Below are 25,702 nucleotides of genomic sequence, written 5' to 3' on the forward strand. Positions count from 1 at the left end.
GGCAAGTTATTGTATAACAGTGGTTTGTTCTGTAGACTGTGAAAAAATATATAGCTTAAAGGGGCTAATAATATTGACCTTAAAATGGTGTTTAAAAAATAAAAATCTGCTTTTATTCTAGCCAAAATAAAACAATTAAGACTTTCTCCAGAGGAATAAATATTATCAGACCTACTGTGAACATTTCTTTGCTCTGTTAAACATCATTTGGGAAATAAATAAAAAAATTAATTAAAAAAACAATCAAAGAGGGGCTAATACTGTATACACACACACACACACACACACACACACACACACACACACACACACACACTGTAAAAATATTTGTGTTTTGGGATTCATATTTATGCTTTTGAAATGCATTGTGGGACTTTGATCTTTCCTTTAACAACAATCATTCTTTCATTTTCCTTCAGCTCCGACCCTTTATTAATCTGGGGTCGCCACGATGGAATGAACCGATAACTTTTCCAGCATATGTTTCACACAGCGGATGCCCTTCCAGCTTTGTTCTTTTATCCAAGATTTGTGGTTTCATCAAGTTTTTATGATTGATCTGTATATTCTAAAAGCAATGCATGTAAGATTATTGTGAATTTGACTGAATAGTGAACTTTAACAATTATTATTAATGTGTTAATATGAGATTTTTTCTATCAGACAATATTTTTTATTTTCTCCACTGTAAAAAATATTAAATTATTATTATTATTATTATTATTATTATTATATTTTATGAGGGATTATTTTATTATTATTGATATTGATATTTTATGATGATTGATAAGTGATGATACTATATATATATATGCTTTTATCGTACATACAGTCAAGCCCGAAGTTATTCATACCTCAGGCTAATTCTAGCCTAAAATGACTTTTATTCAACCAGCAAGTTTTTTGATTGACTGGAAATGACTCGTGCTTCTCCCAAAAGATAATAAGACGATGCACAAGAGGCATCATCATGGAAAAGATATATTTCTCAGCTTTTATTTACATTTCAACAAAAGCGTTCAGGCTTGACTGTATGAATAATGCAGGCGATTAAAATAAAAAGCAATGGCCGGATACTAATTTGTTAGTGTGGGGACAAAAGCACACTAAACTGCTGCTTTAACTCAGCGAATGGACCTTCTGTTGTTATTTGCATTCGCTCAGTCAATAAATCCCCAGTAAATGTTGTTTTGTGTTTTTCAGATTGTCTCATTTAGAGGTTTCTGAGGTTGGAGTTGAACGCATGCGATTACATTACATTACATTATTTCACAAATCAGCTCAGCCGGTTGAAATCCTTCCGCTTTATTTCTTACCTATAATTTAATAACTGGCCTCAGGTCCATTTGCACATTTGGACAATTCTGACACTACACTTATTGAAAATGCATTCACAAATAAAGGTTGTGTTAAAGCTTCTAAGTGCTGTTTTGTGTTTGTCAGACTTATAATAATGGAGTCCTGAATGTTTCCACAGAATTGTAATGTTTGTTTCCGTAGGTTACAAATGCACTTGATGTTTTGTTTTGACACAACTTGATGAATGGCAGTTTTCTTATTATGCCAGTGGTGGGCAAACCTTTTAGACCCGAGGGCCACATCAAGTTTCGCAAACCAAGTGAAGGGCCACATGTCAAATCCTTCAAAAAATAACTTTTATTTATAGTGGCAGTGTGCACAGAACATGTAATATCAGAAAGAAACATGTCACAATAAATCAAAACAGATTTTATTTAGAGTTATAATTACAAGTCAAATTATAATAGTCAAATTTACAAGTAAATACTAATATATCAATACTATATAATAAAAAATGATGATTTTGGGTGATTCTACACCTCTTCAGTTTTTATAATTCTGATATAAATATAATATAATATATAAGATATATTTTATAATTTATATATATATATATATATATATATATATACACATACAATTTCTGTTAATAGGAGAGCAGTTTTTTTAACACATTTCTGCACATAATAGTTTTAATAACTCATCTCTAATAACTGATTTATTTTCTCTTTGTCATGATGACAGTAAATAATATTAGACTAGATATTCTTCAAGACACTTCTATACAGCTTAAAGAGACATTTAAAGGCTTAACTAGGTTAATTAGGGTAAAGTTAGGATAATTAGGCAAGTCATTGTATAACTGTGATTTGTTTGTAGACTATTCAGAACAAATATTGCTTAAAGGGGCTAATAATATTGACCTTAAAATGGTTTTAGGACAATTAAAAACTGCCTTAATTTTAGCTGAAATAAAACAAATAAGGCTTTCTCCAGAAAAAAAAAAATACTCTAGCAAATACTGTGAAAAATTCCTGAATCTGTTAAACATTGTTTGGGAAAACAACTTCACAGCAGGGCAAATCATTTTTAATAAATAATTAATTTAAAATATATCTGGAAAAAATATATATAATGTCATAAATATTTTTCTCTAAAATATATATTTTAAAATATGCAAATGTTTAAAAAAATAGCGTTTTTTTCTGAAATATTTAGGCAAAAGTGTCATGCTGCTAATATTTGCTAATGCAGTTTACTATTGAAGACATTAAATTACCCAAGTACTTACCTAAAATTACCATCTAAATACATTTTTTTTGGTGTTTGACACTCAAATATTTGTTTACTCAAATAATATTTCTGAAAAACTAATGACAATAGACTGACCGATGTTTTATTTCTATTAAATAAATAATTCATTAATATTCCTTTGGCTTGAGGTCGCCACAGTGGAATGAACCACCAACTATTCCAGCATTTGTTTCACACAACGGATGCCCTTCCAGCTGCAACCCAGTACTGGGAAACACCCATACACACTCATTCTCACACACACACACACACACACACACACACACACACACACACACACACACACACACACACTCATGCACACACACACACACTCATGCACAATGGGCAATTTAGTTCATCAATTCCCCTACAGCGCATGTGTTTGGACATGTGGGGGAAACCGGAGCACCCGGAGGAAACCCACACCAACACAGGGAGAACATGCAAACTCCACACAGAAATGCCAAATGGTCCAGCCAGTACTCAAACCAACGACTTTCTTGCTGTGAGGCAACAGTGCTAACCACTGAGCCACCGTGTTGCTTATCAAATAAATCTAAAATACTTTGACTTTTGAGCACAAACAAAGCACAGAGTAGTGAGGATTTGATTCAGAGGGGCTGCATCCTATGTTTCTAGCCTGACGCGGACATTCACCCTTATTTTAGGTTCTGCTTCCTGTTTAACAGGAAGTGATGTGACACGCTGGTTGACCTTTATATATGCAAAGAGGATGAAACTGTCATGCCATCATCCTGTGTGGCCTAGTAGAGCAAGGTGAAAGAAACCGACGTATTTCTCAACACTTTGTTTCCTTCACATCTTTGCAACATTGAAAGTGTCCTATTATGCAGAAATCACTCTTATAAGGGGTTTAAACACAGTTGTGTGTCAGCATGTGAGTATATCCAGCTTCTAATGATAAACATGTATTTATTTAATTATCCTCAGACTTGATGAAATCAGTCTGCAAAAACACTTTGATTGACATTCTCCCTTTGTACGTGTCATCAGAGGGAAAGCCCCGCCCACTAGTGACCATCTCTCCCTCATTAGCATATGATGTTAGTCTTGTTTTTGAATATGCCACAGTGCTGACAGGCATTTGTAGCTCCGCCCATTTCTGAAAAGAGCACAATCTCATTTGCATTTAAAGCGACAGTCACCAAAACTCCACAATTAGGATTAAAGCCTAAAAGGGTCCGTTTCAGAGAGTTATAAACATTATCTGTGTGGTATTTTGAGCTGAAACTTCACACACACACTCTAAGGACATCGGAGACTTATTTGACATCTTTTAAAAAAGGGCTTAATAGATCCCCTTTAATTATTCATTAGGGTTGAGCCGATAGACGATGCCATCATCCATCGCCGATGGCCAATAGACAACATGATGCTGAGCCGGCATCGCCGATCTTCCGCCCTGCCCCCGTTGCATACCCGCTCGCAAAAAATACACACTCAGGCCCCGTTTACACTAATACGTCTTATGTCTAGTTCAGACTGCGTGATTTTAGCCCTGATTTTGGCTCGCAGACAGGTTTTGAGAAATCGCAGACAAATGCCTGAAATCACAGGCAAATCGCTGCTCGTGCACGTGAGTGACAATCACACAGTATGAACGATCAAAGACACGATCTGAGAGAATCACCAATGAGTCGCTGATGCCTGCGAGATATTTGGCGTGCTGAATATCTGGAGCTGTGGTCGATTCAAATCATGCCGTGTGAATTGAGTTTTGACTGAAAATAACATCAGCGATCGCCTACAGCCAATGAGAGAGCAGCATTCACTTGTGTGTGCGTGTGTGTATACCTGCTGCAGGCCAGCGGGAGGCTGGGGGAGAAGTTAAAAGCGCTCTTTTTCGGTTTATTTGGACCCAGGAAATGAAGGAAAAACTAGTGGAGGTTTGACAGGACTCAGGAGCAACCGTGTCTGTTTGACGTTTCATACAGAAAGAAATGAGTTTATTATCAACGTTGAGGAGAAATGGCTAATTCCCTTTAAACCCAGGTGAGCAAACATGTACATGTTCTACCCCATTAAAGGCTTCTTTCTCATTATGTAGTCAATAACAAAAGATATACGACATGTTTTTGGCTGTGAGACGTAGTTTGGACGAAGTTGTCGGCGATTCTCCCTATAGTAAAGTCATGCAATGTGAAAGTCCCTGTCGCCGATCCATCTTGCAGTCTAAACAAAGCAGCGACGAAACGCCAGCCCAGATAGTCATGCAGTGTGAAAACAGCTGAGACACGACTACTTTGAAAGTCCTGCAGTCTGAACTCGGCATTAGTGTTAAAATGGCATTTTAGAACGAAAATGATCCAGCTAGCACTTACCTAGCATGTCTGAACAGCCCTTCGTCCGCTGAAAACGCACATCACGTGACCACACACACACTGTCATGCGCTCGTCTGAGCTCCACTAAGCAGTGCACGTCGTACAGTTTATCAAGGATTTACCGCTGGATGGTGTCACACTATAGTTGTCAAACGTGATATTCAGACATCCCAAGTCTCCTGGAAGTTCTGGGAATCTCCTGCAAATGCACAGAGACTCCCGGATGCCAGCAAACGAGTGATAATCTCATGTAAATCGTGCATCTCCCTCCTGGGCCTCAAATAAGAAGCGCACCCTTCTCACCCCTCGCCACCGCTCTTCAGACACACCACCTTTAACCCCCGACCTCCCACTTTTCACATGACGACGATGCCATCATTGCAATGTTTCACATTAGACATCTTACAATGCCAAATTGGTCGACATCGCCCATCCCTAGTGTTCATCATTAACATTGAATAAAAACAAGTGTGTATTTCCCAGAGATGGGTTGCAGCTGAAAGGGCATCCGCTGTATAAAACATATCCTGGACAGGTTGGCGGTTCATTCCGCTGTGGCGACCACTGATTAATAAAGAGATTAAAAGAAAATGAATGAATGAATAAAAATAATGAAATTCAGATAAATTTATATTATTATAAGATGTATGCATGAACAATAATGTTAATAAAAATGTGCTTTGCAGAATGAATCTGAAGCTGAAAAACTGACCAACCGTACATTTTTTAAGACCCTAATTCAGCATTGTGTTTGTGTTTGAGGTTTTTTTATATTAACATGTGTTAATCAATTACAAAAGGCTTTACACTTCACTTCACACTTCAGATTTCAGCCGCAAACACTAGTTAGTGGACTGACTAAGCTTAACTACCATTATTATTTACAGTATTCCCTCATCTATTAACACTCGTTCATTTTCCTTCAGCTTAATCCCTTTATTCATCAGGGGTCACCACAGCAGAATGAACCCCCAACTATTCCAGCATATGTTTTCCACAGTGGATGCTCTTCCAGCTGCAACCCAGTGCTGGGAAACACCCATACACACTCATTCACACACACTTATACACAACGGCCAATTTAGTTAATCAATTCTCCTATAGCGCATGTGTTTGGACTGTGGGGGAAACCGGAGCACCTGGAGGAAACCCACGCCAACACGGGGATATCATGCAAACTCTGCACAGATATGCCAACTGACCCAGCCGGGACTCAAACTAGCAACCTTCTTGCTGTGAGGCCACAGTCCTAACCACTAAGCCACCGTGCCGCCCCATACATGTACTATTCTCTTTCTCAATCCAGGAGTGCTGTTTCCTCCAGAATAATAACTTCACGTCAGTCTGTCACTGCAAGTTGATATCATAATGGAGATGTCGTGAATTATTCAGCACATATCGATGTTTATAAACAGCTGATATGTTTAGCAGCGAGTAAAATAAAATCTATAATTCCAGGCGGCGACTATTGATGGATGATGATTCCACTTCAGCACTTAACAGCGATATTGAAAGAGACGAGTTTCAGACATTACTGTACTCTGCACTATTTAACCTTTTATGGCTGAGCATGCAAGTTTGCTTTTATGAAAACAAGAATGAGTATCAGGGTTATAAATCATTTATTAACCGAGGTCAACCCTGAGAGCACAACTTGAAATTTCATTCATTCATTTTCTATTCGGTGTATTCCTTTTACTAATTCGGGGTCGCCACAGTGGAATGAACCACCAATTTATCCAGCATATGTTTTTTGCAGTGGATGCTTTTCCAGCTGCAACCCATCTCTGGGAAACATCCATACACACCATGACACATACTAACAATTTAGCTTATTTAATTCCCCTATAGCGCATGTGTTTGGACTTGTGGGGGAAACTGGAGCATCCGGAGGAAACCCACGGCAACACAGAGAGAACATGCTAACTCCACACGGAAATTCATTATGTAGGTTTCAGAAACGCCAACCAATAGGCTTCAGAAGCAGACGCAATAGAAAAGGACACTGCAAACACATAGTTTAACTTTGATTTTACATTGCTTTATCTGTTTTATGAAAGCCTGCTTCACTTCAAACCCAAGCGCCCTGCGGCATAAGCTCAACACATACAGGGTGAGCTCCTGAGCAAACTGACCATGCCAGAAAAGTTGTAGATAACATTAAGTTGTTTTGTGGCGTTCGTTTGGTGTTGTGTGAAGAACTGCATGAAAATAATCCTTTCTTCGTTAATAATATGTCCCTGTAAACGTCATTAGTCTGAAAAACAAAACAAAAATTGTTGTCATCATACTGCCCCCTAGTGTTCATTTTACAGAAACATGCAGTCAAACATGTGTTTGAGTATGTTTTGTTGCTCGTTTTAGACAATAAATCTGCTGTGTACCATTTTGCTAAAATGAATTACTAAAGGTGTGTTTTGTTTTAGGTACACATCCGTCATGTACACTTCCAGGAGAATTTGGCACTTGTTTTACAGATCAGCTAGCTTCCCTTAACCCAACCAATAGACTTCAGAAGCAGACATGAGAGAAAAGTACACTGCAAACACATAGTTTAACTTTCGATTTTACATAGCTTTATCTGTTTTATGAAAGCCTGCTTCACTTCAAACCCAAGCGCCCTGCAGCATAAGCTCAACACATACAAGGTGAGCTCCTGAGCAAACTGACCGTGCCAGAAAAGTTGTTCATCTTGAGATAGATAGGCGACGCAAGCATATTAATTACAAATCACAGACAGCATTAAGTTGTTTCATGGTGTTTGTTTGGTGTTGTGTGAAGAACTGCATGAAAATAATCCTTTCTTTGTCAATAATATGTCCCTGTAAACATCATTAGTTTGAAGAACAAAAATTGTTGTCATCATACTGCCCCCTAGAGTTCATTTAACAGAAACAGGCAGTCAAACACGTGTTTGAGTATGTTTTGTTGCTCGTTTTAGACAATAAATCCACTGCGTACATTTTTGCAAATCTAAAATGCATTACTTAGGGTGTGCTTTGTTTTAGATAAACGTCCTTCTTGTACACGTCCAATAGAATTTGACACTTTTATACAGATCAGCTAGCTTCCCTAAATCCAACCAATAAACTTCAGAAGCAGACGTTATAGAAGTGCACTGCAAACACAGTTTAAACTTGATTTTACATTGCTTTATCGGTTTTATGAAAGTCCACTGCACTTGGAACTCAAGCGCTCGGCAGCACAAACACAACATCATACAAGGTGAGCTCCTGAGCAAACTGACCATGCCAGAAAAATGCCCATATTGCAATAGACAGCTGAAACAAACATATTAATTACAAATGATAGACAACATAAAGTTGTTTTGTGGTGTTTATTTGTGTGTTGCGTAAAGATCTGTATGAAAATAATCCTTTATTCATCAATAATATGTCCCTGTAAATGTCATTAGTGTGAAAAGGAACAAAAGTCTGTGTCATACTGCCCCCTAGTGTTCATTTAACATAGAAACTGCACTCAATGTATGTTTAAGTATTGTTTTTGTAGTTTAATGTAGTAAAATGTAGGCTGAAGCAAGCATTTCAAATGAGCCTGTTTTGGCATTCAGAGAAAAACCCAAGTGAAATCTGGCAGCACCGTAGCTCCCCAAACACAGCACTTATGCAAGGTCACCTCAGCGCTGGAGGCTACGCTGTATTTTTAGCATCCGACACTGAACACTAAATAAAAAATAAATGCTATTATATGTTCAGTGTCACAGAAAAACAGTTGCTAGATAAAAATAGCAGAGAGCAGACAAAAATTGTCCACAAGAAAATGTAGCAAATAAGCATCATCTTAAAAAGGACAAAGAGGCTGACAGAGACGTTTAGTTATTCATGAGCGAACCATCAGATCACTTTCAGGATATGCCAAAAAAAAGTCAACGATTTTTGCTCGACCTTCAATGCAAAATTGAGAACGAGAGCAAAACCTCAAGCAGGAAGTTTACAGTTTGGTTCTTGTATGATAAAATGATGCTGTCTTGCCAACGTTGCATGTCTGCATGTGAGAAAATGTACCCAAAGATAGGACACATCAGAGCTCTCTTGTTAGAGAAGTTCACGGCGTGAAAAATGAGGACTTTGAGTGCTTTCTAATCGGCACTGGAAACTGCAGGTGGTTTTGTGAGATTTTAAATAAAGAGGAAGAGGAACTTGCATGACAGAAAACAACACAAAGACATGAAGTTGATGAGAGTGTTTTATTCCGTCTTCCACTACTACTTGCTTGTTTTTTTTATGTTGAGTTCAGGTGACTTCCTCTGTCAGCCTTCTTTTTTTTTTTTTTTGCATGTGTGACCTTGTGAAAAATAGGAAGTGCACTGCAGCTTATTTTTAACATGACTTCATTTTTCTGTGAAAGACTGTCGTTAAAGAGCAGGACATGTAGCATTTTTAAAGAGTCCAAATATTGCATTAGTATCTGGATGCATGCAGGCTTGATGATGCAAGCTGAGACTGCATATATCAGAGATGCAATGTCAGACAATGCACCTAATGGAGCTATTGACTGTGAGGGGTTGAGTTATAGGGGTGGGCATTAAAAAGCATTGCATGCTGCTCAGATTGCAACTGCTCCCGGTCTGCATCCTGCTATTAGGCTGGAGTCTCAGGTTTAAATGCATCTAAAATCAGAAATCTTTGTAATTTTTTTATGGCAAATTGAAATTAATTTAGTGCTTAATTTGATAGTTCACTCAAAACGGACAATTCTGTCATCATTTGCTCGCTTTTTACTTGTTTTAAAACTTGTTTTTCCTACTATGGATGTCAATGGCTACAGGCTTTCAGCATTCTTCAAAATATCTTCTTTTGTGTTCGACAGAATAAAGAAACTCATAAAGGTTTGAAACCAACTGAGGGAGAGTAAATCGCGAGTAAATGTTCATTTTGTGTGTGAACTATTCCTTTAAATTCTGTAAGCCCCTCCCCCTTGAATAAGCTAGCTCTGCTCTGATTGGTCAGTTGGATGAGTCTGTTTTGACTGATCTCTGCTTATCTGTTTATCATTTATTCATTCATTCGTTTTCTTTTCGGCTTAGTCCTTTTATTAATCAGGGGTCGCCACAGCGTAATGAACCGCCAACTTATCTAGCATTTGTTTTATGCAGCGGATGCCTTTCCATCACTGGGAAACACCCATACACTCCTGCACACACACACACATACACTACGGCCAATTTAGTTATTCAATTCACCCATAGCGCATGTGTTTGGACTGTGGGGGAACCGGAGCACCCAGAGGAAACCCACGCCAACACGAGGAGAACATGCAAACTCCACACAGAAATGCCAACTGACCCAGCCGGGGCTCATACCAGCCACCTTCCTGCTGTGAGGCGAATGTGCTTCCCATTGCTCCACCGTGCCACTCTAAAATTAAATATTTATTTATGAATTAAAATTACAGTTTAATTTTAAACGAAATATTTAAAATAATCCAAACAATAAATAAAAGTTAACCCCCAAAAAAGTTAAGTCAGACTTAAAATCTATTATAGTTAATCCAACATGATCTCACGACAATTCGTAACTTTTTCTGCAATCTCATTTGCATAATTCAGTATAATTTTCTCGTCCACCAATGACGGTTGGATTTAGGGGCAGGGTTTGGTGTTGCCACGCCCCCTTTTAAAAAAATTTTACATTTTCAAACGACTGAAATCTAATTGCGAATTAGCCCCTAAACTGGCAAGACAAAAAATAGTTATGCTTCCTCGTGAGATCAGGCTGACTAATCTGCATTGTATGAAAACAGAAGTAGTGCGCCTTCATTTGTATGTATGTATGCATGCATGTATGTGTTGATCTCTGCAGGCGCGGGGCTTTTTTCGCCCAAGTGAGCAGGAAGAGCATCTGATGCAGTGAAAGACAGAAAGAGACACACATTCACACAAGGACAGACAGTGAGAAGCTTCCCTTCATCACTACATTCATTATGCTGGTGTTACACTGTCCACTCTGTGCATTTTGATGCCTCTGCACCTGCGCCTGCCTCCCTCTTTCAGTTCACATGTTCTCATCCATTCCCACTATATTTCACCAACATAATGTATATAGTCAAGTTGTCTTTATATCTATAGGACTTTTTACCAGATTGAGTAAAAGACATTGTATAAGGACAAAGGCAAGGCAGGTTTATTTACAGAGGGAAAATGAGTATTGAACACGACATGTTTTTTCCTGTATGCTGAATAATACTTCTAAAGGAACTGTTGACATGGAATTGAAGCAGATTGTGGTCAAGAGCCAAACAAAACATAAAATACAACAAAACAAATCTAAAATTATGTTCAATAACAGTGAAATGACAGAAGGAGAAGGCTTTTTTTAATGATGGCAGGTTAAAGACGCCTCTCATATGGAGAATGAAGCCTCATGCACTGCTCAGGTGTGAGTTTCTCACAGACTTCAACAGAGTGTCTAAATCTTGATGCTTCTGTGGGTCTCATCTAGCAAATTTGAGCTTTATTCTGTATTCTCAATTGGATTCGGATCAGGGGATTGGCTGGGCCATTCTACAGCTTGATTTTCTTTCTCTGAAAGCATCTGACAGTCTCCTTGGCTGTGTTTTGGATCATTGTCCTGCTGAAATGTCCACCCTGGCTTCATCTTCATCCTCCTGCTAATGTAGATGTTGGACTGAAGCAGCTGATCTTCATTTACACTGAGGAAGGGCAGAGGCTTGCTGAAGAACCACTGAGAGATTTCAGCTGCTGTCTGGGCTTTCCCTGCCGAACAACACCTACCTGTCTTCATGTGTTAAATACTTTTTCCTTGTGTCATTTCATTTTATTACACATCAGAACTTCATTTATAAACTAATTAGATTTGCGTATTTGGATTTCTTTGGTTGCTATCAACATCCGGTGAAAATTTCGAGACAACGGCGACTTTACAAATGTGATTTCTGGTGACGTGTTCAAAACGTATTTTCCCCGCTGTTTATAGCATATTTCATACACAGATTTAATTCTAAGTGCTTTACATAAACAAAAATAAATAAAACGTAAAATAGTATAAGAAATAAAAGACAACAAATAGTTAAAAACTGACTAATTTTGTGTCAAAACAGGAATGAAAATGAAAAGAAAGACAAACTACACTCTAAATAAATGTGTTTGTTTTTCTTCATCTTATCTAATTTTCTCATGTCATGTAATCAAATTCATTTTTTTCTACAGCCCTTTTTACCATGTAGATTGAGTAAATAATGTTTTACGAGGACAAAATGAGAAATTACACTCTAAAAAATGCTCGCTTGTTGCAAATGTTCGTTCCAGTGTTACTGTAACCCCGGGGAGTGACACAGACAACTGAGGTTTGGATCCAAATGCAGGTTTAATCAGTGCTCAGGGGTCCGTTCTTCGTACGTGGATTACTCAGTAAACTGGATTTGGATATTGACGATTTGACAAGATCCAGGATCGTTTTGTTCTTCAAAGCTGATCCGAGAGTTGTTGTCATAGCAACAGTTCTGCCAGGTCAAACCTGATCGGGAGCAGGTTCAATTCATATAAACAGGATTAGATCGGCTCAGTTCAAGCAAAGATAATACAGAAAGTATGTTCCGAATTCTGATATTTTCTTACAGTAGTAGTTATATAAAGTTAGGGAAATGGTACATATTTTTTAACTATATATATATAAAGTTATAGTCATTAATAAAATAAATAAAGTTATACATATTAATAAAACGTATGCAATCTGCACTCTCGAAATGAAAGTACAAAGACAAAACTTATTGATATGAACAAATTACAAGTACAAATTGTGTATAATAGAAATGCACAATATGTGACTTTTTTAAAGCAATAATACATTTATGCAGTCATAAACATGTTTTGTTAATATGCCGGTGATTTGATGCTTCACAAAAGTTGCAGACGCCTTTACCAATATCAAAATGCTTTTGTAAACAACCAGTTATTCTTTACAACGATTAAAAAATGGCTACTATAATAAAGAAAATCTTCTCTAAATGTGGAACTAAATACATTGATTTGCATTGAAATACATGATGAATACTCTTGTCTTGACAAATGAAAGTGTAAAGCCTGCAGCTCACAACAAATGTGGAAAGTTCTTGATTGTCATATTTAACAAACCGTTTACTGCTAATATGATGTAATTTTGCTCACATGGATAATTGAATATTAATCAGATGATGTCATTACGCTGCTGTGCCGTCAGCCAATCGTTGCATTGCTGATCATGATTTCGAGGATTGATAGATCTGTCCTTCATAACACACGCAGCGATCTCAGATCAGTTCATCCAGACATTCTAATCTGATTCGCGAACTTGTTTGAAGAACCAAATTAGCGAGAGATCAGTTATCAAGATTAAAAGATCCAGGATCTGCCAAATCATCTCAGATCATTTAAGCGAGTTACGAAGAACGGACCCCAGGCAAGCAAAAGTCAATACAGGTGCAAACAGATGAATAGTGGCAGTCCAGAATCGTAGTCAATTTAACAAGCGAGAGGTCGAAAGGCAGGCGGCAGACAGGCATAACTAAATAAACAAGGCAACATAAATACACGGGAAAACAGGGCTAAGAAAACACGTTGTAATGTCACTGTGGCAGATTCGGCAATGTGAATGAGTGTGTGTGCTGCTTAAATAGTGTGTGTAATCAGTCTTTGACAATGCTCAGGTAGTGCGAGTGTAATCAGTCTAAATAGGTAGAAGGTGTGTGTGGACGAAGAGCATGTATGACGTTGTAGTCCAAAAGCTGGCAGATTTGTAGTTTGTATGAGTGACCTCTGGTGGTTAGAGGTCGCTGCTGATCGTGACAGTTACATCATATATGGACGAAACCAAGTGCTGTGTTAAAAATGGTCATTTCTAGGGTACCTATTATGCCCCTTTCTATACGATGTAAAATAATGTGAATTTCCAGCTCAGATAATGTTTATAACTGCTTAAAACTGACCTTTTTAGGCTTTGAACCTAATTGTGGCGTTTTGGTGACTGTCGCTTTAAATGCAAATGAGATTGTGCTCTTGCAGAAACGGGCGGAGCTACATATGCCTGTTTGTCAGCATAGTGGCAGATTCAAAAACAAGACTAATGTTCTATGCTAATGAGGGAGAGATGGTCACAAGTGGGCGGGGCTTTTCCCCTCTGATGACACGTACAAAGGGAGAATGTCAATCAAAGTGTCTCTGCAGACTGTTTTTATCAAGTGTGATTATAAATAATAACATTAATACAATTTTTTAGCATTGTACATTTAGCACTGTTGCCACACAACTGTGTTTACATTTTTGCATAATAGGTCCCCTTTAAATTTAATAGAAAAAATTAACTCAGCATTGGGTTTGTCTGTATATTGTACAACAACCCAGAATTATTTTTAGAGTGTATATATAGACTATACATTTATAAGTGTGTTTAACAGAGAGAAAATACATTTTTTACAGTATTTCCGTTTATATTTGTCCTATTAATTCGTTTAGTTTGGCTGGAATTTAAAATAAAACACTGTAAACACGGCTAAAGTCAATATTATTAGCACCATTAAGGATTTTTTTGGGCTACAGAACAAACCACTGCTGTCCAATGACTTGCCTAATTACCCTAGTTAAGCCTTTAAACGTCACTTTAAGCTGAATACTATGCAAAATAACTAGTAAAATATTAAATACGGTCATCAATGCAAAGACAAAAAACAAATTAGTTATTAGAAATTAAAACTGTGTTGAAAACCATCATCTCGTAACCGTAATCTCGTCTCTGTTCACTTGGGAAATATTTAAAAAAATAAATACATTTCACAGCAATAATCTTCAACTGTACCTGCTGAAAATGTAGGTCATACTAGGAATGCCAGGAGTGAATTTACAAATGCTTAGCTTATGAATATTAATAATGCCATGCAGACGGTGCTACATATGACCTTCTTAGAGCACTCATTGGCTTGACTGTAATTAATATTAATGAGGCTCAGCCCAGAGCTCGGTTTAACACATACACACCGAAAAAAAATATTCAAAGATGATCCCTTGGATTTACTCAATTTTTTTATACGTTAAGTGGTTGTAAACAATTTATTTGGGCTGAATTTAAACAACTGTTTGCAACAGTTCTGCATGCAACGCTTTTTTCAGTGCAGTTGAGGTCAGAATTATTAGCCCCCCTTTGATTTTTTTTCTTTTTAAATATTTCCTAAATGATGTTTAACAGAACAAGGAAATGTTCACAGTATGTCTGATCATATTTTTTCTTGTGGAGAAAATCTTATTTGTTTTATTTTGTCTAGAATAAAAGCTGTTATTAATTTTTTAAACACCATTTTAAGGTCAATGTTATTAGCCCCTTTCAAGCTATATATTTTTTTGATAGACTGCCTAATTACCCTTAAACTAAGTTAATCTAATTAACCTAGTTAAGTCTTTAAATGTCACTGTAAGCAGCATAGAAGTGTCTTATATCTAGTAAAATATTAATTTCTGTCATCATGGCAAAGACAAAATAAATCCGTTATTAGAGATGAGTTATTTAAACTATTATGATTAGAACTGTGCTGAAGAAATCTGCTTCTTAAACAGAAATTGGGGGGAAAAATAAACAGGGGGGCTAATAATTCTAACTATATTGTTTTGCTATTTTACTATAGAATATTTGCATCTATATACTCACAGTAACCGACAACCATATATCTAATCAAAACCAGTCTGTATTTAATGATCTGAAACCACTGAAAGGCTTTTTCTATCAGATCTCGACCCAAACTTCACTCAGACAATCACGCAATTGTCAGCCGGACAGACAGAATTAAACAGAAACTGTGCACAAACGTCTCTTTGTGTGCGAGGGCCTACAGTTGTGTGTGTGAGAGAGCGTTCACTTAAGATGTTTTTCACTCTCCGCACCACAGAAGGGAAAAAAAAAATAAAAAAATCACACTGCTCTAACGGATCCTTGACCATTTAATCATTTATTATGATCATATAGCGAATACTGCAAGAGGAGAGCATTGATCTCAGACCAGAAACACGATATCTCAGTTGGTAGACATTGCTGCCTTGTTAAAGCTGTTAAACACTCTCTGTGCGCAGGAAAAATACTGCTTTTGCTGAACGCATCGACCGCTTCAGCTAAAGATGTATTTCATAACAGAGTAGGGGCATCTGATGGTCAGCATAGTGACTTTTTTTTAACTTCTCCAATTTCAGTTTACAGTCTCCTTGTGTAAAATGTTATGGAAAAAGTACATCCTGGAGGTGTTTAAATCACAGAATTAAAAGGTTTATTAGCAGCCGGATACAAAGCCGAGCACTGTTGTATAAGACTGAAGGGCTTTATTCTGCTGTAAAACCGTACTTGATGCACTTTATCTCACTTATTACATGGCTACCTGCCACAAAACATAACAAATAGACATAAAACATCTCTTTGAGACACAGTTCTTTTATTGAACGCAAAGCTGACAGAAACAAAAACAGCTGATGGAGTATACACTAACCTGCGCATTATTCAGACACAAGATGGCGCCAAACAGTCAAAAACACAAAGATGAGAGAAACAAAAAACAGCTGATGGAGTATACACTAACCTGCGCTTTATTCAAGCACAAGATGGCGCCAAACAGTCAAAAACACAAAGCTGAGAGAAACAAAAAACAGCTGATGGAGTATACACTAACCTGCACATTATTCAAGCACAAGATGGCCCTAAACAGTCAAAAACACAAAGCTGACAGAAACGAAATCAGCTGATGGAGTATACACTAACCTGCACATTATTCAGACACAAGATGGCCCTAAACAGTCAAAAACACAAAGCTGACAGAAACGAAAACAGCTGATGGAGTATACACTAACCTGCACATTATTCAGACACAAGATGGCGCCAAACAATCAAAAACACAAAGCTCTAAAACAAAATCAGCTGATGGAGTATACACTAACCTGCACATTATTCAGACACTAGATGGCGCCAAACTGATGGAGTATACACTAACCTGCACATTATTCAGACACTAGATGGCGCCAAACTGATGGAGTATACACTAACCTGCACATTATTCAGACATAAGATGGAGACAAACAGTCAAAAACACAAAGCTGACAGAAACGAAAAAAGCTGATGGAGTATACACTAACCTGCACATTATTCAGACATAAGATGGAGACAAACAGTCAAAAACACAAAGCTCTAAAACAAAAACAGCTGATGGAGTATACACTAACCTGCACATTATTCAGACACTAGATGGCGCCAAACTGATGGAGTATACACTAACCTGCACATTATTCAGACACAAGATGGCGCCAAACAATCAAAAACACAAAGCTGACAGAAACGAAAACAGCTGATGGAGTATACACTAACCTGCGCATTATTCAGACACAAGATGGCGCCAAACAATCAAAAACACAAAGCTGACAGAAACGAAAACAGCTGATGGAGTATACACTAACCTGCACATTATTCAGACACAAGATGGCGCCAAACAATCAAAAACACAAAGCTCTAAAACAAAATCAGCTGATGGAGTATACACTAACCTGCACATTATTCAGACACTAGATGGCGCCAAACTGATGGAGTATACACTAACCTGCACATTATTCAGACACTAGATGGCGCCAAACTGATGGAGTATACACTAACCTGCGCATTATTCAGACACAAGATGGCGCCAAACAATCAAAAACACAAAGCTGACAGAAACGAAAACAGCTGATGGAGTATACACTAACCTGCACATTATTCAGACATAAGATGGAGAAAAACAGTCAAAAACACAAAGCTGACAGAAACGAAATCAGCTGATGGAGTATACACTAACCTGCACATTATTCAGACATAAGATGGAGAAAAACAGTCAAAAACACAAAGCTGACAGAAACGAAAACAGCTGATGGAGTATACACTAACCTGCACATTATTCAGACACAAGATGGCGCCAAACAATCAAAAACACAAAGCTGACAGAAACGAAAACAGCCGATGGAGTATACACTAACCTGCGCATTATTCAGACACAAGATAGCGCCAAACAATCAAAAACACAAAGTTTCCCAGTACTGGGTTGCATGTTTTTTTCTCCTTCATACTATAAATACACCCTCTGCAGTGTGGTATATACTTGTGTCTACTCTACAGTGCTATAATACCTTGCGTGCTCTTGTGGTATATATGGAGCATTAGGCCATACATCTCCATCAGCACCGCTTCCCATCATTTGGGTCAAAGCATTTAATATTTAAGTGCTCCATTTTAACGTTACTCGCTATATTTAGCTTCACTGGCATGCTAAAGCAATGCAGCACGAGTGTAATGCAATAAAGAAACATTCATTTCCGAGTTGTGCTGAATGATGTTATTATAATAAGCAGTCATCCTCATTACCTCATATGTCTGACTAAAGCTTGTTTTGGGGGGGTTTGCAGGCAAAAATTGCTCATTAAATGTTAGTTTTGCGAGTGTGAAGGCTGGTGCGCCGCAGTGTGTGTGTGTGTTTCGCTCTTCTTTGATGCTGTTATCTCACACAGCAGTTGGTGAACGTGGCATTAAGCTCTGAGTTTCCCTCAGACTCTCACAGCACTTTTATTGATTTTCAGCTCGATGCACCAAGGAAATGCGAAGTCTTACACATACTAATTTCCAAAGGCTGTTTTTGTCATATTTAAACACGACTCTTTTGCTTGACAATTTTTGTCTTTTTGTGTTTTAACACTTTATAGGGCGATAAACTGTTTACTGTATCTTCACTGACACTCATTACAATATGCAGTCTTTCATTTTCCTTCAGCTTCCTTCGTCTCTGTTTCAGAGGTTGCCACAGTGGAATGAACCGCCAACTATTCCGGCACATGTTTTACGCAGTAGATGCCCTTCCACCCACAACCCTGTACTGTGAAACATCCATAACACACTCATTCACACACACACACACATACACTACGGCCAATTTAGTTAATCAATTCCCCTATAGCGCATGTGTTTGGACTGTGAGGGAAACCAGAGCACCCGGAGGAAACCCACGCCGACACGGGGAGAACATGCAAACTCCACAGAGGAATGCCAGCTGACCCAGCTGGGGCTCAAACCAGGTCCTTTCTTGCTGTGAGGTGATTTTGGTTATATTTAAAAATGATTCAGTAGTTTGAGAGTTTTGTATTTTTGTGTTTTAACCCTTTATCGGGCGATAAACCATAGATGGTAACTTCACTGACACTGATTACAATATTCATTCATAAATTTCCTTCAGATTAGTCTCTATTTCAGAGACGTTTTCTAATATATTATATTACATTATATTTTACTATTATTACATTATTATTACACTATATTATATTATTATTACATTACATTATATTATAATAAAATTACATTATATTATAATATTAATATTACATTATATTATATTATTATTACACTATATTCCATTATCATCACAATATTACATTATATCATAATATTATTACATTATTATTACACTATATTATATTATTATTACATTATATTGTTTATTTTTACATTATTATTACACTATATTATATTTTTATTACATTATATTATATTATTATTATTACAATAATTTTACACTATATTATATTATTATTACATTATTACATTATATTGTATTATTTTTACATTATTATTACACTATATTCCATTATCATCACAATATTACATTATATCATAATATTATTACATTATTATTACACTATATTATATTATTATTACATTATATTGTATTATTTTTACATTATTATTACACTATATTATATTATTATTACATTATATTATATTATTATTACAATATTATTACACTATATTATATTATTATTACATTATTACATTATATTATATAATTATTACATTATTATTACACTATATTATAATATTATTACATTATATTATATTATTATTACATTATCGTTACACTGTATTATATTATTATTACATTACATTATATTATAATATTATTATTACACTATATTATAATATTATTATATTATATTATAATTACATTATCGTTACACTGTATTATATTATTATTACATTACATTATATTATAATATTATTATTACACTATATTATATTATTATTACATTATATTGTATTATTTTTACATTATTATTACACTATATTCCATTATCAGCACATTATTACATTATATCATAATATTATTACATTATTATTACACTATATTATATTATTATTACATTATATTGTATTATTTTTACATTATTATTACACTATATTATATTATTATTACATTATATCATATTATTATTACAATATTATTACACTATATTATATTATTATTACATTACATTATATTATAATATTATTATTACACTATATTATATTATTATTACACTATTACATTATATTATATAATTATTACATTATTATTACACTTTATTATAATATTATTACATTATATTATATTATTATTACATTATCGTTACACTGTATTATATTATTATTACATTACATTATATTATAATATTATTATTACACTATATTATATTATTATTACATTATTACATTATATTATATAATTATTACATTGTTATTACACTATATTATAATATTATTACATTATATTATAATTACATTATCGTTACACTGTATTATATTATTATTACATTACATTATATTATAATATTATTATTACACTATATTATATTATTATTACATTATATTGTATTATTTTTACATTATTATTACACTATATTCCATTATCATCACATTATTAAATTATATTACATTATTATTACACTGCATTATATTATTATTATATTATGTTATATTATTATTACATTATTGTTACACTATATTACATTATTACAATATATTATTTTATGTTATATTTTATTATTATTACATTATTGTTACACTATATTATATTATTACATTACATTATATTATAATACTATTACATTATTATTGCACTATATTACATTATTATTACATTATATTATATTATTATTACATTATTATTAAATTTGTACATTATATTATATTATTATTACATTAATATTACATTATATTATATTATTTTTGATAACAATATAATATAAATAATATAATATAATCACATTATTCATTCATTTTCTTTTCGGCTTAGTCCCTTTATTAATCTGCGGTCGCCACCGTGGAATGAACCGCCATTATCACAATATATTATATTATTATTACATTATATTATTATTTTATTATTACATTATTATTACATTATATTATATTATAACATTATATAACATTATATTATATTATTATTATAATATATTATTATTATTATATTAGACTAAATTATATTATTATTACATTATATTATCAAATAAAAAAAACAAGGCTTTCTTCAGTAGACAAATTTAAGAGGAAATACTATCATAATAGCACTGTTAAACATCACTTGTGAAATATTAAAAAAAGAATGACAATTTAACACAAGGGCCTAACTAATAATACTGTATAACTGTCAATGTATAAAGACACTAAATTAATCATTGTTTTTAGTCCTCATCCAAATATATTCATTAAAAGTGCATTATTTCTAGAACAAGAACTACAATAAAACTAAAAAGTGTTTATTTTATCACAAAGGCTCCTAATGTCCTCACACCATCTACAGCAGCCTCGACTACCCATATACTGTTAATATATATGATTTTCACACCTTCAGCCAAAAAAGCAATCCAATAAACCCGGAAAGCACACACACACACACACACACACACACACACACACACACAAACACACACACACGCACATGTATGTTCCTCCAGCACCTGATAAGGAAGAGGAAGTGAAAGCACCAAACATCAGCACACCTCGACCCAATACCAGTAAAATCAGTCAATCAAGCAGCGTCAAGATCTGCATCAGAAGCACCATGCAGTCATCGTCTTTGTCGTGCATGCTTACGTAAGACATCTCAGCTCTTCCTATTCTCCTCCACTCCCTCCATTCTCATCTATTATCAACGTTTCCCCAGAGCGACCCTTCCCCCCATCCCAAATGAGAAAGAGATTGATAGAGACGCTGCAGCGCATCTCGCTTTACCCCCGTGCCACCCTGAACACACCATCAGGAGCAGCGCTTGCTTTGCGGAAATAACTTCATCCCTGCAGAAACTTCCCCACGGCACACACACTGATTTTACAAAATGCAGAGAAAAGCCCTACCTTCTCAATCTGTTGTGCTCATACTCTTTGTGTGTCTTGATCTGGTGCACATCAGATCTGCAGTGCCTCGCGAGTGTGTGTGTGTATGTACAGCAGTGACGTGCAGACGTGTGAAGCTAGCAGAGCACAGTTTCAACCTCAGACATCACTTCCTCTGCTTCACAATGTGTTTCCCTTTACTGTGTTGACACATCCTCTTCTGTGCCTCTGTGTCATTTGTATGTTCATGCAGACCGCGTGCAAAACACAGCATGGGGTGAATATGAAGGTTATTTGTGTAAATAAGGCTGGTTTATTGGCATCAGTGCTTACGTTAAGACTTTTCAGCATCCTTCATAGTGCTTCAGACTGTCAATATGTACCTTTGAAGAATTCTGGAGATTCTAAATTGCATCCTTTAAGAGTTCGAAAGGTTCTAAATGATCAAAAATGGTTTTTAAGAATTCCAGAGATTCTAAATTTGTCCCTTTTATGAATTGTAAAAATTCAAGAATTCTAAAGATGCTGTGTTCTAAAACGTCTTTTAAGAATTCTGAAAATTCTAAAGGTTGCAAAATGTTGCTTTTAGAAATTCCAAAGATTCTAAATTCATTCATTTTCTTGTCGGCTTAGTCTCTTTATTAGATGCCCGCAGCGGATGCCCTTCCAGCCACAACCCATCCCTGGGAAACATCCACACACACACACACTACGGACGATTTGGCCTACCCAATTCACCTGTACCGCATGTGTTTGGACTGTGGTGGAAACAGGAGCACCCGGAGGAAACCCACGCGAATGCAGGGAGAACATACAAACTCCTCACAGAAACGCCAACTGAGCCGAGGTTCAAACCAGCGACCTTCTTGCTGTGAAGCGACAGCACTACCTACTGCACCACTGTTTCGCCCTCCAAACATTCTAAAGTAAATTCAATTTTGTTGGCATCACTGTGAAAACACCAGCATGCCAGCATGACTTAAGGTTCTTTTCAGCATGACTTAAGGTTCTTCAGCATCCTTTTTAGAGCTTCAGTTCATTAGACTTTAAGATGTATTTTTTTTAAGAATTCTAAATGTTCTACAAAATTTTTTTTTTTTTTTACGATTTATGAAGATTCTACTTTGCATCCTATAAGAATTTGAAAGGTTCTAACGGTTCAAAATGCTTTTTAGGGATTCTAGAGATTATAAACTCCCTTTTGAGAATTGTGAAAATTCAAGAATTCTAAGTATGCTAAATGTTCTAAAATGTTTCTTAAAGATTCTAAAATGCATCTTTTATAAATCCCAAACATTCTAAAAACATTTCTTTATTGGCACCACTCTGAAAACACCATTTTGGAACCTTCATTTTTCAGCAGGACTTAAGGTTCTTCACATCATCTGTGTTTCCATGGAGACTCTTCAGCATCCTTTCTAATACTTCGGGTTCTTCAGACTTTCAAATGTTTCTTTGAAGATTTCGAAAAGTTCAAAAACGCTTTTTAAGGATTCTAGATATTCCGAAATTTGTTTCCTTCATGAATTGTGAAAATTCAAGAATTCTAAAGATTCTAAATGTTCTGAAATGTCTTTTAAGAATTCTAAAGATTCTAAATCTTGTAAGAATTCTGAACATTTGAAAGGTCTCTAAATAGTTTTTTTTATAAGTTCCAATGTAAAAACATTCTAAAAACATTTCTTTATTGGCATCACTGTGAAAACACCATTTTGGAACCTTCATTTTCAGCATAAAGTTTCTTTACATCATCTGTGTTTCCATGGAGACTCTTCAGCATCCTTTTTAGAGCTTCGGTTCACTAGACTTTAAGATGTATTTTTTAAGAATTCTAAATGTTCTACAATTTTTTTTTTACGATTTATGAAAATTCTAATTTGCATCCTATAAGAATTTGAAAGGTTCTAACGGTTCAAAATGCTTTTTAGGGATTCTAGAGATTATAAACTTCCTTTTGAGAATTGTGAAAATTCAAGAATTCCAAGTATGCTAAATGTTCTAAAATGTTTTTTAAGGATTCTAAAATGCATCTTTTATAAATTCCAAACAATCTAAAAACATTTATTCGTTGGCATCACTGTGAAAACATTATTTTGGATCCTTCATTTTTCATGACTTTTAGCAATTCCAAAGAATTAACAATGTTTCCCCTCAACAATTCTAAAGATTCTAAAATGTTTCTTTTAAGAACTCTAAAGATTCTAATGAATTCTAAAATTCTCTAAAGATTCTAATGTTTCTGTAATGCTTATGTTAATGTAGCCATGTGGGGAGTGTGGGGGGGGGGACCCACCCCTCACTAAAAAAGGTCCATAATTTGTTCCATACATGAGCACATTTGTCCTATTTTGACTCCTATGCCATTATAAGGAAAATAGTGAAAATAAAAAGTCTTTAAGACCATTATTATTTTAATGTTTTAATTATTTTTTATTCAAATAAGCAAATTCTGCCGTAGGTTAATTGAATGTGCTGGCCAGTTTATTATTTGCCAAATAAATGACAATAGGCTACAGTTTTTAATTTAAAACTTTAACAGATTCCAGTTTTTTTTTTTTTTTTTTTTTTTGTAATGATATATGATGTAATAAATTTGTATTTAAATGTTTATATTTCTTTATTCTAAATCTGAATTTTTTTGCACATTAAAAAGTGTGGTTATGATGACCATCCAACTAGAAAACTACAGCTAAAAATAATGCTTAAAATGCCACTAAACTACAGTACTTAAATCTCATAATTGAATAGAAAATGAGGCGAATAACTGCACTAAAGTCCACTTTTTGAGAAAAATGACCACCCCATTCACCAGACTGGCTACAGGCACAGCATCAGTGTTTCCACAGAGACTCTTCAGCATCTTTTTAGTGCTTCGGGTTCTTCAGACTTTAAAATGTTTCTTTCAAGATTTCTAAAGATTCTAAAATGTTTCTTCTTCGTCATCACTGTAAAAATACCACTGTGAAACTTTTATTCTTCAGTGTAACTGACTGCTCTTTATTGCATCTGTGCTCCAATGAAAAGCCTTTAGCATCTCAAGGACCTTCTCAGTGCTTTGAACATTCTTAAAAATAAAGGTTCTTTATTGGCATTGATGATCCCATAGAGAACAGTTAACATCTATAAAATCATTTATAATAGAAAAAAAGATATTTATTAAGATAAAAATATATATTAAAATGCTATTTTACACTAACAAAAAATGTTTATTTAGACAAACCAGTGTCTGAAAGGCTCTTTAAGGAACCTAAAATGGTTCTGGAATGGTATCACAAAGAAAAAAGAAAAATTTTGGAACCTTGATGTTTAAAACAACACAAAAGAGCGCTAATCACTGAAAGATATTAAAGATTCTATAATAAAATCTAGAATCTAATTGTAAGAGTGCAGTGCATCAAGATGGGCGGGTTTGAATTGATTATGAGCAAAATATCATTGGTCTTACCTGCCAGATTTCATCTCAGCCTCTCATAAACATCCTCGTTTCCTCAATCAAGGCCAGCGTTACTTTAAATCTCTCTCTCCTTCTCGTCCAGTAGCTGTTCTTTCTTCACTCAAAAATATCAATGCAGCAACACAAAATCCACCCGTGACAGCTCACAAAGCTCTCCGTCTTTTTCT

The 25,702-nt window shown here is 35.2% G+C and overlaps 1 protein-coding gene across 9 annotated transcripts in view; it reads right to left on the bottom strand.

The window, feature by feature from the left end:
• Positions 1 to 25,702, bottom strand: part of sipa1 (signal-induced proliferation-associated 1) — a 102,570-nt gene extending 76,868 nt beyond the window's left edge. For 5 of the 9 annotated variants that reach the window (XR_015496557.1, XR_015496562.1, XR_015496561.1 and 2 more), the window contains exon 1: positions 22,103 to 22,175. The gene's annotated coding sequence lies outside the window, so the exon portion shown is untranslated. Of the gene's footprint in view, positions 1 to 22,102; positions 22,176 to 25,526 lie in introns of those variants that run through there. The other 4 variants (XR_015496559.1, XR_015496563.1, XM_087262388.1 and 1 more) reach the window with 1 other exon arrangement.

Source organism: Danio rerio, chromosome 7 (genome assembly GCF_052040795.2).
Source record: "Danio rerio strain M-AB ecotype USA chromosome 7, GRCz13ab, whole genome shotgun sequence".
NCBI classification, from domain to species: domain Eukaryota; kingdom Metazoa; phylum Chordata; class Actinopteri; order Cypriniformes; family Danionidae; genus Danio; species Danio rerio.